We start from the raw sequence: 6104 nt of genomic DNA on the forward strand, positions 1-6104 counted from the left end.
TTTTATTAACTTGCTTTGTTGTGATATCTTTTGTGGATTTTCTTGTTCACTGCTTTAAAAATTCTTGAGTTGAATATTTAATTCATTAACTTTCAGTAGTTCTTATTTTCTAGAATATGCATTTAAAGTTATACATTCCCTCTCACTATCAAATTATCTATTTGGGTACAAGCTACTTTCACGTGATGCTATGCTAAATAGTTTGTCATTTTGTTTGTAGTTTTAAGTATTTAATGAGTGAATTATTTAGAATTTTGATTTTACTTTCCAAATGTGTGGGTGGAAAAGGCTACTTCTTATAAATTGTTTCTGTTTTTGCATTTTAATTAAAGAATGCTATCTCAATCACATTTAATATTCATAAAAGAAAAACCCTATTTAACATAGTGTGGTAGTGACTTTAAGCAAATGTGCCATATATACTTGGAAAGATATACTCTCAATGCTGGGTAGCTTTAATTGTTCAAATCCTATACCATTTGTCTCTGTGCTTGGAAAGAACCTGATTATCTATGTATTGATATCAGTGTTATTCTTTTTTAAAAAATCTGTTTGACAGATTTCAAGAGAGCATTAAATTTTTTACACAGTCGTGATTTTTAATTTCTCTCTATAATTATGACAATTTGCTTTGTACTTTTAGGGCAATTTTGTTAGATTCATATAGGTTAAAGATTATTATATTTTCCCAGTAAATTGTTCCTTTGTTTGAGCAATGAGTCCTGTAATCCCCAGTAATGATTTCTGCCTGGAAGTGGTTTTTCTCATACATTACTATGCCAGCTTTATTTGCGTCATTTTCTCTGTTTTTAATATTTATTTTCAAACTTTTATGTTTTTTATGCTTCACTTGTGTCTCTTTAAATTTTTATTTTTTTGTTCACTCTTAGAAAAAAATCTGTCTCTTAAGAGGTGAGTTTAATCCATTCACATTTATTTGTTTATATATCTATTTATTTTTAAGGGGACATTTTAGTATCCAAAAGTTATCAAGTTGGGTATGATTTTATTTTCCCAGTAATTTCCTAAATATAACCTAATATTATCTATACCAAAAAAGGGAGCTTTATCCCCAAGCAAAATCTTAACATTTTGCTTTTATGAGCAAAAGTCTGTATTACCTTACATTTTTTTTTCTTTTTTTGGCAGGGGGAGTGGGGGCATGGAGTCTCCCTTTGTTGCCCAGGCTGGAGTGCAGTGGCATGATCTCAGCTCACTGCAACCTCGACCTCCCGGGTTCAAGTGATTCTTCTGCCTCAGCCTCCCGAGTAGCTGGGATTAAGGCACGTGCCACCACATTCAGCTAATTTTTGTATTTTTAGTAGAGAAGAGGTTTCACCATGTTGGCCAGGCTGGGCTTAAACTTCTGACTTCAACTGATCCACCTGCCTCAGCCTCCCAAAGTACTGGGATTACAGGCATGAGCCACTGCACCCAGCTTTACATATGTCTTATATTGATTTTACATATGGTTTCCATTTTCAGGTTCCCAAAGGGACTTACTCATTTTATCTGCAACACTTAACTGTCTGAATGTAACATGCACTAGAATGAAAAATTAATTATATCACCTTGGAAAGAATGGGGATGGCGGAAAATGTTGACATTGACTATACCCTCACCTAGTGTTCTGATGTTTCCTAAAAGAGCACTGTGATTTGTCCACTGCTGTATCCTTGCAACTTGGCACAGGCTGGCAGGTTAAAAACGATCTACTTTCTGTAGAAGGACAAGCCTATTCTTTACAGGTAAGTTTTGATTACTACTATTTTATCACATCTTCAATATACATCTCTCTTGAATATCAGCAGTTTATTCAGATATTTTTGCAATGTAGCATGGCTCTGGCAAACCCCCAGCTCAACAAACTACTCTAGGAGTCTAGCTAAGGCTACTCTTTACTCAAGCAGGCATGCTTTTCATTTAGGCATATTTTTGGTAAGCAAGAGCAGATTAATACAGCTGATAGTTTTAAGCACCTTTGACTCACCTATTAGCAAATGATAGGCAAGATACCAATAACTATAAGGCAAACTCAATATAAACTAAATTTGTCTATCATGGGAAAAGGTAATTTAACTAGAAAATAGTCTAAAAAGTACATCTTTTTTTTTTTTTTTTTTTTTTTCATTTTTGAGACAGGGTCTCACTGTCACCCAGGCTGTAGTGCAGTGGTGCAATCTTGACTCACTGTAGCCTCTACCTCCTGGGCTCATGTGATCCTCCCACCTCTGCCTTCTAAATAGCTGAAACTACAGGTACATGCCACCATGCACCTGCAGTTCATTTTCATATTTTTTGTATTTTTTGTAGAAACAGGGCTTGTACTTTTTGTAGAGACAGGGTTTCGCCATGTTGCCCAGGCTGGTCTTGAACTCCTGAGGTCAGGCGATCTGCCTGCCTAGGTCTCCCAAATGTTGGGACTGCAGGCATTTGTCACCGAGCCAGGCAAATCCATGTAACATCCTAGTACTTACAGCCTTGTAAACAAAAAGTTAAGACAAAGAAGTTTTCAAAATGTGCTCGACACACCCCAGCTAAGCAAATAGACTTTTTAATAAAATACCTACCTCTTATATTCTTAACTTTATTAGTTCGCCTATGATCATGTGAGGCCCAACATGCCTATTATGAGAATAAAATCTCCAGCACAACCTAGAGTTATAGTCCAATCTTTACTTTCAAATCTGATCTGCTGGCTTAGCGTTTTCCACCAACTTGGGGAGCTGAAACTTCCACAGGCTTTGCAATCGTCTGCCCAGGTGCTGCCTTTGGCAAAAACGCAATTACTTTTGCACCAACCTAATAGGTGTCTTAGCAGCAGCCATTGCAGTCTTTTTAGCTGCTTGCTTAGTCTTTTTTGCTTCTTTATGAGCCCTGATAGCTTGTTCTCATTGAGCCTTTCTAACGTCAATTTTCTCATTCCTCTTGGCCATTATGTCAGTGAGAGATTGTAACAGTAAGGGCCCTCTGAAATTTGTTTGGCCAGTTCTTTTCTGTTGAATTTCTTCCAATTGTCCTTTTCCTTCTGTAGAGGAGAGTCCAGTTTACCTGCCAAGGACTCCTCTTGGAAAGGAACGCCAACTCGCATTTTGCTTTAAGACACTGGAAAACCTTCCCATCGTTGGTCCTGGCATAGCGCCTCGCGTGTCTAGGGTAGATCTTGTACCCTCTGAAACTGCAAACCTCCACATTCATGGCAGCATCTCCAAGGGAGGAGAAAAGATGGCAAAGAGAACTCCATTTATTCTTATATCTGATATATTGGATCTTATTTTCTCCTGCTTCTTTTGTGTCTTCCATTTACCAAATGCTCTTCATTTTCTTCTTTGCTACCTACTCTTGAATTGATTGAGTTAAAATCTATTTCTATATTCCCCCTCTCCTTATATGAAAGCTACATGCTCTATTTTATTTCACTCTTTTCCCTTAAAAACATGAGTGTGCATTATTAAAGGGCTAGAGTTAAGTGATACTTTAGTGACACATCCGTATGGCTCTCAAAGTGCTTCTATTTGACAATCCCTACTATCTGTTCCTGGATTTAAGTACTTTATATAATGAATAATGGAAGTGCACCATTAAAAAAGCTGTACTGTGCTTTGTTAATTTCCAAGTTAATCCAATAGTTTTTTTAGTATCATCATAATCAATATGAAAACCTAAAAATCTAGCTATATGGTCTTTTCTAGAGAGATTTCAACACTTCTCTTAGATTGCTTTTTTTTTGAGATGAAATATAATATACTTTTAGAGAACTCAACAATAGTATATTTTACTATTTGTGGTTCATTGCAAACTGGCCACCTGCCATAGCCCCTCCCTATGTAAGATGACTTTGTTACTCCTCCTATTAACAAGTGAAGTGCATTAGCCCTCCCCGTGAATCTGCATTGTCTTTCTTTAGTCAACAACATGCAGCAGAAGGGATAGCATGCCAGTTTTAAACCTGGGCTTCACAAGATCTTGCATGTTTCAGCTCTTGGACCTCTGCCCAGGTCCTATGTGTACAAATCTGAACCAAACTACTGGAATTTGTTCAAACCACTAGAAGCTGAAATGAGTTGTCACCTTGCCTGAGTCTGTCCTAGACCCTCCAGCCCCCAGCCAACCTGTGAACTGACCACAGATCATGAGGGAGTCCAGGCAAGACAAGAAGAGCCACCCAGCTGAGCCCAGTACAAATTACAAAACCAGACACTCTCGTGCTAACAACGAGTAGTTGTTTTTTTTAGCCACTAAGTTTCGGGGCAGTGTGTCACAGAGAAATAACTAGTGATTCCATGTTGGTGTATATTTGTAGACACAATTTTACCAAGGAATATGTAATGCTAATTTGATTTCCAAACATTTTAATTTCTCTGTTTCTGTGATTCCTATTTTGTCCTGGACAGGGAAACTGATTTCTGTGTTGGACATGCAGAGGTGCATTCACAAAACTTTATTTTTCTCTGTTGGGCAGATTTTATCAGCATTATAAAATTACAGTGACTTAGGAAACAAAGAATATAAACCACCTCTGTTATCAACAGCTTTCAAATCGATCTCCCATAGGACATTTGAGGTTTATGTATGTTTGGAAGTCAAATATAGACATGACTTCAACAAAACTAAAATAATTCTTTCTGATAACTCATTGCTTTAAGATCTGTTCAGAATGTCAGCTTTTATTTAACATGTAAACATATAAAACTAACTAAAACAGAGTATGCTTAAATCGATGATTAACACTAATCATTATAGATGCAAATTAAAACCACAATGAGACACCATTTTACACCAGTTAGAGCAGCTATGATTAAAAAGTCAAAAAATAGTAGAAGCTGGCGAGGATGCAGAGAAAAGGGAAGGCTTATACTCTGCTGGTGAGAATGTAAATTAGTTCAACCTCTATGGAAAACAGAACAGAGATTTCTAAAATAGAACTACCATTCCATCCAGCAATCCCACTACTGAGTATCCAATCCACTCAAAGGAAAAGAAATCATTACATCAAAGATACCTGCACTGCCATATTTACTGAAGCATTATTCACAATAGCAAAGATATGGAATCAACTTAGGTGTCCATTGGACTGGATAAAGAAAATGTTTTGTATATATTTACACGCACACAATGAAATACTACTCAGTCATAAAAAAGAATGAAATCATATCTTTTGCAGCAACATAGATGGAATTGGAGCCTATTAAGTGAAATTATTCAAAATCAGAAAGTCAAATACTGCATGTTCTCACGTAGAACTGGGAGCTAAATAATGTGTACACATGGGCATAAACAGTGGAGTAATGGACATTGGAAACTAGAAAAGGTGGGGGTGGGAGTGTATCTTGTACAGTATTCAGATACATTAATCCTAGCTCCTCACTTAGTTCCAGAAATTACTTACTGCATACAATGTACACTATTCTGCAGACGTCTACACTAAAAGCCCAGACTTCACCATGACACAATATATCCATGTAAAAAATCTGGCCAGGCATGGTGGCTCACGCCTGTAATACCAGCACTTTAGGTGGCCAAGGCGGGTGAATCACCTGAGGTTAGGACTTCAAGACCAGCCTGGCCAACATGGAGAAACCCCATCTCTACTAAAAATACAAAAATTAGCTGGACGTGGCAGTGCATGCGTGTAATCCCAGTTACCCAGGAGGCTGAGGCAGGAGAATCACTTGAACCCAGGAGGCAGAGGTTGCAGTGAGCTGAGATCCCACCACTGCACTCCAGCCTGAGTGACAGAGCAAGACTCTGTCTCAAAAAAAAAAGAAAAAGAAAAAAAAGAATCTGCATTTGCACACATTAAATCCACAAAGAAATATTTTAAATTCATAACTAATGTGTAACTTCATTCTGCTGTTTAAGTTAATATTACAATTAATATTTTAAATATTGAATACTTAATATTTAACATGTAACATTACTTCATACTTAATAAATATTTAACACTTAATTTAAAAATTAATACCTGATAAAATCTTAACAACAAGAGTTAGGATGTTTATTAACTCCAATTCTTTTGTTTTGTCAGGGTGTGACTGTTGTAATAATAATTTGGAATTATAGTGAAATGTATTACACTGTACTTTGGGAAGAACTTAATCCCA

General features: G+C 36.7%; 1 pseudogene; it reads right to left on the reverse strand.

Moving 5' to 3' along the window:
- Window positions 1-2340: 2340 nt before the first annotated feature.
- LOC101003389 lies at window positions 2341-4829 on the reverse strand (annotated as a pseudogene).
- Window positions 4830-6104: the final 1275 nt, after the last annotated feature.

The sequence above is a fragment of the Papio anubis genome, chromosome X, assembly GCF_008728515.1.
Source record: "Papio anubis isolate 15944 chromosome X, Panubis1.0, whole genome shotgun sequence".
NCBI lineage: Eukaryota > Metazoa > Chordata > Mammalia > Primates > Cercopithecidae > Papio > Papio anubis.